At 37.9% G+C, this 11,258-nt stretch overlaps 1 pseudogene; it reads right to left on the bottom strand.

The window, feature by feature from the left end:
* Positions 1–9,730: 9,730 nt before the first annotated feature.
* Positions 9,731–10,780, bottom strand: LOC139043206 (myelin-associated neurite-outgrowth inhibitor-like; annotated as a pseudogene).
* Positions 10,781–11,258: the final 478 nt, after the last annotated feature.

The following is an 11,258-nucleotide window of genomic DNA, read 5'->3' as shown; positions in this document are numbered from 1 at the left end:
TTGGAACGTTTATATTAACAACATACACATATGAGGATATCCATAAAGAAAGTTTGTCTTTACTTGTTTGATAATGCTTCACATGTAATTTGACATATCAAATAAACATAATTAGATTGCCATGTCTGTTATTATGAGAAGAGAGAACAAATTCTCTGAGAAGTCCCATGGACTCTCTGGTAGTTCTCAAAGGTACTTGTAGGGCAAAAAAAGATTTTGCTTAAGATTTAAATTTTTGGGAAGTTTGTTGGAAATATCAAAAGGCTTTAACACACCTGGTCAAATAAGATAATAGGTCATGATAAAACAATGCTTACTTATCCATTTAACTAAAGTGACAACAGAAGATGTCAAAGGCAAACACAGAAACTTAAACTGTAAAAAAAAAAAAAAGGCTCTCTTAAAAGAAAGATTTCAGCTTTTTGAACATGGGAAATTATTTTGAGAAAACATAGAATCCCTGTATTTTTGGTAGACTTACATAAAATTAAAGAAAAATCTTTTATAACCTCTTTCTCAAGAGCAGGAAAACAACTGTCATTTTAAGAGAGAGAAAGGCAATTTCTAATTTTGTACCAGTTTACTGTTGATATTAAACCATTTACTTAATGAAATTAATTCCAAGCTTAGCCAACTTGCCCATGCACAAAACTCTTTACCCAAGGTGCCTCTTCCACAAACCTATAACTTTTCTTTTTTTTTTTTACTTTCAGAACATGCCTTTTCCTCTTTCCCATAACCAGTTTTACTTTAGGACAAAATTTCTTTCTTAACAAAAAAATCCCTCCATCCCTTTTACCTTCTTTATTGAAAACATACATTTTATCACAGGATAAATTTTTAATGAGTCACAAGACATGTTCATTAATAGACGCAAACACCTTTTAGTTTTTCTGTAAAAAGAAGCAAAAAGTAGGTAAACCTATGTTTAGTAATTAATGTCTAATATTTTATCTTATTTGGAAATGATCTACTTACTCAATAAATTTTCATGGGTGTACATAATTTAGAAAAACTCTAATGTTTCAAGTTACCAAGAGATTTTGAAGTTATTTTTAAGTACATTTACCATAACACATAAAAACTTCACCTAAAAACTTTTTATATTTCTTATATCTATTTAGTTCACTTGTTCCTAATAATTATATTTAGATTGCCTACAAAAACTTGTGAAACATTAGACAAAATCCGCTATTATTATAAGTGATTTTTATAGCTAGCAAATTTTGTAACAAGGATAACATGAGCTTATTTCATCAATAAACCCAAGTAGAATAGACATGGAGTCTGTATCATACCCAATGCTGATAACTCAGAGAACATGCCTATTTCAACCAAACCAAGGAATCTAAATAAACTTTCATTTACCAAAAATTATTCTGTATCGCATTTACTTGCAAAACACATATGGGTTAGTTTCCGTTATATTTCTGAGAAGAGTAAAGTGCTCAATTCTTATAAGTGCTTCACCTTTAACGCAATTAAATAGAGCTCTTAAATTTGGTAATACCATCTAGAGGTAGAAAATATGTAAAATATTTACAACATACGTATATAGACACAGACAGATGTAAACACAAATCTTATAGCCTCCATTTAAATTTTTTCTTAGATTTTCTAGGCAACTAGGTATACAGAAAGTTAAGTCTCTTCTATGCTGCATGAGGAGTATGTATCAATATAACGGGTTAGGTAGAGAATTGTGCAAGATAGTCCACATATAAAGATGCACTATTCATATATATACATAACAAAGTGCAGTGTTCAGTGCTACAATGAGTGAGAAAAATGTAGAAGCCATGGTGGAACAAGTTCTGAGAGGAAGGAATTCAGAATTGGTTTCTTTTCAAAATTGTCAACTTAAAATAAAAAATCTGAATGAAAATAAATTTAAAGGTTTCAAATGATGGTCTCACTATTTCAAATCATGCTTATTGCTACCTTACTTCAATTATAAGGACACATTCTGACAATTATTTCACATTTATTCTTTATAAATAAATGAACCTACATTGTTGATTTGACTTCCATATGACTTTCTTTGACAAGGAAGAGAGCTTAAGAGAGATCATCTATGAGCTTAATGTTAAAGAAGCGAGAGAGAAAAAAGCAGACTCTGACAGTTGTCTACTCAGCTTGTCTGATTAAACAGCGGGGTCACGGGGTCCTGTTGATCATCACTAACTGGAGTCGGGGAGACCTGTAGGGGGAGCTCTCACACCTTGTCACATGTCATCAATTACTCCAAACAAGAAGACACAGAAGCTTCAACGTCTGACAGAAAGTACAGCTACTTCACTTCTGAAGGGAGAGTTCTCTCTCTACCTGCCAGTAGCCCAGCCAATAAGAAACGCCGCAGCTCAGCCAACGAGAAGTTGTTGTCACCCCGAACTTCTACTTTCCCCCAATGAACTTTGTTTAGAATAGACCATCCTTACTCTCTTCTTTCATTATGAAAGCAAGCTCCTCTCCTTTCTTGTCTGGATTTGCCTGTGGTTCGCTACAGCATGCGCGTCCCAAATGGGAACTCTTTTGGCTATTCCAAAATAAACTCATTTTGACGGTAAAAATAATAAAATTAGCTTTAAAGTTGACAAAACTTATATTTCTATATATTTTATCCTGAATAATTTCAAATGATGTGAGACAAGAAAGGCCCGTTTGGTCTTTTTGTCCCTCTTTATAATGGCTGTTTTTAAATATGCACTTTTCAACTCTGATGAAGTAAGATTTCATATAAGATCTACTTTATGGAATGTATTAGATCAAGTGGAGACAAGCAAGGGATATGGTTGGGATGACAATATTACATTTTTAAAATAGCAAATAAAAGAAATGTGCTTTGGAGGGCAGATCTCAGAACTGCATTTGTTGGTATGCATCTAGAAGATAGAGTAAATGTTAGATATCAAGTTGTAATTAAAATATTGACACACTATACACCAAAGCTATCCAAATATTTAATAGTTTCACTTCTTATATACATTTATTTTATATATAAGATAAAATATTTTACATATATTTATATGTAATGTGTATGTTATCTATATTATCTGTATACTATTACATATATCTTGGAAAAAGAAGATTGTTATATATGCCTGTCAAAACAAATATGTAAGGACAAAATGAAAGTGGTGGCTATTCAAAAAGAGTGGAAACTAGGAAACCCTTAGACGAGGCTTTCAATATCCACAAGGAACCCTCTGTTCTGTGAATGTTACAAAGTAACATCGATAACTCAGGGGCACTGGTTGGCCGGTTGCTAAACCACAGTTGTGTGTGTGGTCTGACCAGTAATCAGTTATCTAAGTAATTTAGTCTGTGTGCTGCGACCAGTCTTTGTTTAAAGGGAGTTGGCGGTAAGAAAATATGGAAGAGGAGTGGGGTATAAGTAGATTATAAAATCAAAATTGATTTTCCAATGATGATTGGGCTGATAAATGTTAGTGTCGTTTCTCCTGAGGCTTGTGCGTTAACGGAGGACTCAATAATATATTCTGTCTGCTTTTCAAAGGTGAGTTAGGGGGTTTATGGAACAACGACAATAAAACCAAAAAACTTTCATTTGGGAGCAAAGAAAAGGCATCAGGATTACCCAGTAATTGGAATTCACAGTGTGATTGCTTTGTTCTCAGGACACTGTTCACAGGGAGTTTCCAGTTGGAGGTTTGTTTTCTCCAACTTGAACATCACCTGGCCTCCCACAGAGACTATTTACGAAAAACAGGGCAGGTTAAAGGCTCAGGGACTGAGTAAAGATATACATTGTCTGTCACATAACATGAAAAAAAGGCTTGAAAGCAGCTTTGTTTCCTTTGCTAACCAACTTCCGAGAGCTGGGAGCCCTGCCAGTTCAACTCCTTTCTGGACAGACCAGGGCACTTGTTAGAGTCTGCACTATAAAAATAACAATGTATAACAAAGTAGAAGAAATGACAAGCACTTGCACCTGTAGTTTGGATCCAAAAACAAAAGCTTGTTAAAACATCCCTAGGGTTTCCAACTCAGCTCTCCCAGGCATTTTGGAAAGTAATGAGGTCCCACATGGACATAAGGAGAATTTGGCAACATGAGATAAAAAAGAAACTTTGAGAACAAGTTTTAGGTTTGCCTCATGCAATTCTCATACACAATGGATGGACCTTTCGCGTCTGATTAAACTCGGTGTGTTTCTGTGTTGACAAGCATATTGGGAGTGGAAGGACAACAGTGTGCTCAATTTAAAGTAGTAGAACATCAAAATGAGCTCACTGGGTGGTTGTGGGCTCGTTTAACAACTATGCTCATGTTTCTTGAGGCTCTTCCGTACTTGATGATTGGCGGTTGGAATAAGTTCATCATTCCAAGGATGCACTGTTTTCTCCAACATTACCACTTATTTCAGTATCTTGAAGTCATCACTCCAGATTCATAATAGCTTTATTTCAATATTTTGACCATGTCAGCATTTATGCCAAAACTATCACTGAAATAAAAATATACTTGGGTATATTATTGGATGTAGAAATACATATTATTCAACTCTTTTACTTCATAAGAAGGTATTTGATTGTTTAAAGTTTACACACATTTCACTTATTCATAAAGCCCAAGAATGGAGGCTAGACTATTCAAAAACAAAACCCAACAAATGGTATCAATTTGGTAAAACATTCAGTCAAGTCAGTAAAAAATACAAAAATCATAGGATAGGATGAATTGACTTATTTCAGTCAGTACTTCAATTTCAGCACTCATGGAAGGAAAATTATTGATTATCTTGGAGAACTTTTAGGATAAGAAAAGTGCTGTTAGCTGTCTCTCCTTCCTACTGCTCTGGTAATGCACCAGCGCAAGATTAAATTCCTCGTCTTCTACGGGGGCTTCTACCTTCCCAGCTACTTAAAGACAGCGTTTGGATTGAAACATGTTTGAGGCCTCCCACAATCTCTGCACCCCCATTTTTTCTTGTGCTAATTTGAAAGAAAGTATTTGGATCCAATAAATGTTTAAGATAATAATAACATAATTATCATTATTATAACATTATATAACAGATGTTAATAATACTTCAGATAATTAATTATGATTTGGAAAGTCATACAATTTTCTAACATACTGTATGGCGCTTAGTCTTTGTGTATCTTATTAAAGGGTGCAAAATTCATAGCTAATTTTTATTACCCCTTACCTCCATGCGCTCTTCATTTTCTCCATATTATAACAGCTTTTTATATTTCTTACCTTCTTTTCTTTGTCACATACTGGGCAGATATCTCATTATTGTCTTCTAGTAAACTAAATTTTTATTGGGCTATGTTGATTCTAGAATGCATTCCATTTATTTTATTTTTTATTTCAGTGCATATATTTTACGTTTCCAAGATTCTGGTTTTGTTTATTTTGCATTCATTTTTCTCCTTTCATCCTTCCTGATTTGTTTCAAAATTTCCTGTTCTTTTAAAATAGAAGTTATACTTCTATTTCATTAAATTTCAAGTGTGCATGTGTATGTTGCAAGACTTTTCTTATCCACAATATAAATTCAACCTGTAACAAGTTCCTATTTCTATGGTAGTTTGGGGTTATTTTTTTTTTAACATTAGACTCAACTATTTGGATCTCTCTCTCTGTGTCACACAAATACACAGACAAACTCATTTACACATTATATTCTGTCTCCCACCATCTGTGCTTACCCTTTCTGTCTAGCAGCTTATAACTTCCTCTCAGCAGACGTCTGGGGTTCAAACTCAAACCTGGTTCCCATGATTCATGACTTGAGTTGTGTTCCCCATTCAGATATTGTGGACATAGCAGGTCCACAGCCAGAAGACAGTTTGTCTTATTTCCTTTGCAGTAATACTGAGCCTTTCTCCTCAAATTCCTGACCTCAAAACTTCCCATTAAAAGCTTAACCACAGATATCAGTTTGATTAATATGTATTAGTCCTTTGCAAAAGGCAAAAGCCCACCACGTCCTCCGACATCACATAAAGGGTCTTGCTCCAGTTCATCTCTATCTCTGGGAAGCTGCTGCCCTCTGCCCCAGTGACAGAGCCTGTAGTTCAGATCCACCCATTCTGCAACATTTCACCTGTTTCAGATCTGCAGATATATTTAACTAGAGTTTCTTGTCACAGAAAACTTTTCTCCAAACGTGTAAATACACATGTATTTGATATGCATACTATTAGTCTTTGGGGTGTGTCTGGAGCAGAAATTGTTTAAGATTCTTCCACAAGTTGGTCCAAATTTATGCACTTTTTTTGTCGCATCTACAGTAATACGTCCTCCATCATCTTTTTGCTTGTTTGGGATCCCACAACCGTTGATCATCATTCTGGTGAGAATAAAGTAATATTTTATTGCTGTCTATGGATTAGGTATGGAAGTGATCATCTCCTCCCGTATTTGTTAGCCATTGGACTTCCCATTGCTGTGAATGTTCAAATCAACTGCTGATTTCCGGTCTACTTTGGTGCAAATGTTATTGAGTGCTTGCCATATTTAGGTTATTTCTGGAACGCAGTGAGTGGATCATTTGCTTAACAGAAGCAGGTCTGTGTTTGCAAGTATATCGAGAGTGGGATGACAATAGTGTACTCGTTAATATGGTGAAGTAGAACCACAAGGTGAAGTCTCCTTAGTGGTTTTGTGCTGATTTTTGAAACTTTTAAAATTAAAATTATTTTAATTCTTATTATAAAATATATTGTACACACAGAGAATACATCTTATTAATATTTACACATTTAAAATAAAATGTAATAACCTGTGATCATCACATATATAGGAAATATACATCAGCAATCCATTCAAACCCCTGGTGGCCTCTTCCTACATTTCCCAGAGAGCTACATTTTTAAATTTGTTTCAGTCAATCCTTTGGTTTCTTTATAACCTTATCATAAGTGTTTGTATCCTCAAATACGTGTGTGCCTCTTTTGAGCTTTATATTCAAAGAATCACACTGAAAGTGTTCGTCTTTTCTTTTCCTGCCTTTTGTCCTGGGATACGCTGATGTGCTGATGTTTATAAATCACTTAAAAGGATAATAACTTCTGTATAGTTTTACGTTGTTTAAACACAATCTACTCAGGTGTTTTCCTCTAATTTGCTGCAATTACAAATAAGAGTTCAATGAGTGTATCTAGACAAGTCTCCTTATGAAAGTAGAAATTGTTTTACAGTGAACACTTAAGACAAAAATAAATGATTGTAGAACTTTTACCAGGTAATTCCTGATTATTCTTCAGTGATTGCACAGATTTATGCTTCTCCCCCAATGCATCCGAGTTCACTGTGTGTCACATCAGCATCCAAACCTGGTCCGTTCGCTCACTTGAGTATTTGACAAAAAAATAGCAGGTGTGGAATACTACCTAATGCTTTCATTTTCATTTCCATAATTATTAATTATACTCAGTGGTATTTGATATGTTTATTGGTCATCCACAATTTCTGTTACACTATTGTTCATTCCTTTTGCACACTTTTTTTCTAGTGGGTTGTTTGCCTTTGTTTTGATGGTTCCTAAAGATTTCATATATATTTGCTTGCTGATTCAGTCACTCATCCACCTGTCTAGGTGACCTTTCCCTTTGAATGGCTCTTAAACATCTCCGACATCATAAGTCCAAACCTGTATCCTGATCCCCCATCCCATACTGCCCCAGCACCTCCTTCCTCAGTACTTTGAATGGCAGTGACTTTTTTCAGCGCCTCAAGCCCAAAGCTTTGAGGTCACCCATGAGGGTTCTCACTGCACACACTCTGTGTCCCGTCCACCAGCTTTTCTGTTGGTTCTACCTCCAAACACACCCAGAATCTGGTGACGTCTCAGCACCTCCACAGCTACCACTCTGCTCTGAGCTGCTCATAACTTTCACTCGAATTTCTGAAATGTTTGCCTAATCTCCCTTCTTCAGTCCATGTCCCTCAGCAACCTACCCTCAACAGAGTAGCCCGAGTCCTATGTGAGAGTCAGATCATGGCACTCCCCAGCTCAAAGCCCTGCAACAGCTTCCCAGCAACCTTGGAGCCAAAGCCATGGTCCCCATGAAGGCCTCCAGGACCCTACCAGTGTAGGTCCTACTTACCCTCTGACCTCATCTCTCACTGCTCTCACCTTCTCCTCTTCCTTCCAACCAAACAGGCATCCATGTGATTCTAGAACACACTGTCCACAGTCATGCCTGAGGGCTGGTGCACTTGGAGGTTCCTCTTACTAGACTGCTCTTTCTCCAAGAATCTATGGGGTGAATTCCCTCATTTCTTTCCAGTCTGTGCTCCAAAGGTAGCTACTCAGTGGGGCCTAGCATGAGCTCCCCACTATCACCCCTGTCACTCTTGATTGGCCTCACTTTTGTCCCACTTTTCCTTTCACTGTAGCACTGATGATCTTCTAGCATACAATAGAATTTACCTATTTATTATGTTTACGTTTAGTATCTAATGCACCCATAAGCATTTTTGTCTTTGTTCTTCACTGATGCATCCAAAGTGCTGAGGACATTGCTTGCCATATTGTACTTGCATTCAACTGGGTAGATACTAGTTGAAGGACAAATAAAAGTCACGCATATAGAGCAGCGCACACAAGTGTATATGGTGATGAGTATAGGAAACTCGGGATCCAACTACTTAGGAATAAATTCGGACAACATTGACAGGCTCTCCCATTTGCTGTATTTTTGGGAAAATAACTGAAGCTTTTAGTTTCCTTATTGCAAAAATGAGGCTAAAATTGTATCAGTGTTGCCACGGAAAAGTCAGATGAGACCATAATTATTTTGTTTTGTAAGGCATTCTTTTGAGAAAGTTTAGAATTTTCTCTTTACCTTTTATGGTCTTAAACTTTACAAATATGCCCATGTGTAGATTTTTTTTACTATATTATGTTTGGCATTGCATATCAATTTTGAGGGGGAAATATAATCTTGCTTCAACTGGGAAAAAAATTTCATTATTACTTCAAATATTTCTTCCTGTGTATTTACTTACTTTATTTTGGTGATGCTTATTATGTTAAAGCAATTTGTTTATCTGGATGTTGTCTGAGAGGGTTACACTATGTGACAATTCAGCAGAATAATCAGTAACTGGTTATGTCTGTTCTGTTAATTAGCACTTTGTTTTAGTTATATATTCTTTAACAATTAATTTTTGTATCTGGCATTTTCATCCAGTTTTCCTTATACTTTTTTTCCCTTTGTGTTTCTTATAAAATCTTTATCCTTAACTTCCAGAACCTGTTTACTATTTGTTTTAAATTTTACTTTATGGTAAATTAATCATTTTTTATATGGCACAAGACTTTTGTTTTGTTTTACTTTATTTTTAGTTTGTTTTTCTCAGATATCTCCTATTTCCCCAGATATATTGCCTAATATTCCTGTAAATGTATTTCTGTGACTAAATATTAAATCCAGGCCACAATTTATGTCCCTTCTACGATATGTCTTCAGTCGTATCCTACAAGTTTGAAAAGCATCTCCTTCTTTTTCGTAACTCTTGATATATTTCTTTTTACGTTTTCCTAAACCTATAGCAACTTAGAAGACTTGTTCTCAATTTCTAAATGCATAATTCTTTCTTATTTTTTCCTTATAAATATTCAATTTATTTTAACTTATTTATGGGTTGTAATCAATAGTCATTTAATAAATTGTGTATTTGTGTAACTGAGTTATTCAAAATCTTTACATCTTTTGTTGTTGTTGTTGTTGTTGTTTTGCTCTATGAAGAAATTCACTTTAACACGCACAACTTTAAGACTTTGCATACGTTACAACAGTGCATTAGGGATACAAGCTGTAAAACACTTTCCATTCCTTTGGATTTTGCATATGATGGGTTTGCATCAGTCACTGCAGGTAGATTGAGCAAGCTTTGTTTTTGTGTTTGTTTTTTTAAACATGCATTCAACTAGATATGATTCTGAATAGATTAATACTCCCTTTTTATCACTATAGTTAGCTAAAAAATTGCCAGGCAGCCCACAAAACAGGATTTGCTGTAAGAACAACCCAGAGTCAGCTGGAGACTCATGGCGCTGGGACCTGCCGGGCGGGCCGCAGGAGTGCTAGCTAAGTGTCAGAGCATTAGGAAGAAAGTCCGGGCTGGAGGCGCCAGGCCTGCAGCACCAGCTGTGGAACCTCCATTATGTGACCGCACAGCTCCATCCTCAAACATCGCAGGGTGATCACCACTGAGGGGGCACGTAGCTGTAGGTGGGTGTTCCGGGGGCCTGATATGTGGGCACCGTGACTGGGTGAGGGGCGACAGGAGTTGGGGAGTGGGCAGTCAGCAGGGTACCTGCTGACATCGCCATAGTGGTCCCAGCCACCATGCCCATGGTGACCCCGTTGCCTGTAGGTGGAGGGATAGGTGCAGGGTACACCGTCGCCGGCATGCCATTGGGCTGCACCACCGTGGTGTGGTGGACGACGTGAGGAGGTGCTGCCTACAGGGGTTGTGTGCAGTATGTGCCTTGCTGTGCGTATGGGCTCTGCTGGGGGTAGGCACTTCGCACGGGGTACACGGCGGTCTGGTAGGGGCTCGGGGAGGAGTATGGTGGCACTGCCTCACTGGTGGGGGAACAGGACACTTTGTAAGGTGTGCCAGGAGTGTAACCTGTTTGGAAGGTGGGGTTCGCTCCAGGGTACATGTTGGGGGAGTAGGCGGGAGCCGCTGCTGTGTAGCCCATGGGGAAACCAGCTGGATAACCAATTCCTTTGGCGTTTGCATAGGGAACCCCAGAAGAACCAGGGCTATAAACAGGATTCATGATTTCAAGAACATGACATCCACAACCAAGGCTAAGACAGGAGTCCAGATCAGCGCTGTCCAACAGCACTTTCTGCAGCGATGAAGCTCTTCTCCATGTGGGCCGTCCGATAAGCACCCATCAGCTAAAGTAACAATCGCTCCCCGCGCCGCGGCGGGCGGCCTGGGCCTCGCTGACCAGCGCGCCGGCCAGGGGAGCGCCGCGAGGCCTGCTCCGATGCGGGGCCCGAGCCGCCAGGGCCAGTCTCCACCGCCGCCGCCGCCGCCGCCGCCGCGGGCCTCTCCCCTGCTCCGCGCCCGGCCCGCCTCTCCGCAGCCCGCGCGACCCGCCCACGCTGCTACATCTTTTGTTTTTATATATTCTTTGATATTTTTGTTTTTCTCCCAACATTGGAGTATGAAAATTACTTTATAAATGAATAAGTTGAAAGACTTATATACCGTCAATGCTCATATTTCTATCTTCATTTAACTGTTTTTTATTT

Source organism: Equus asinus, unplaced genomic scaffold, assembly GCF_041296235.1.
Source record: "Equus asinus isolate D_3611 breed Donkey unplaced genomic scaffold, EquAss-T2T_v2 contig_193, whole genome shotgun sequence".
NCBI lineage: Eukaryota > Metazoa > Chordata > Mammalia > Perissodactyla > Equidae > Equus > Equus asinus.
The sequence above is the reverse complement of the archived record's forward strand: the minus strand, read 5'-3'. Positions and strand labels throughout refer to the sequence as shown.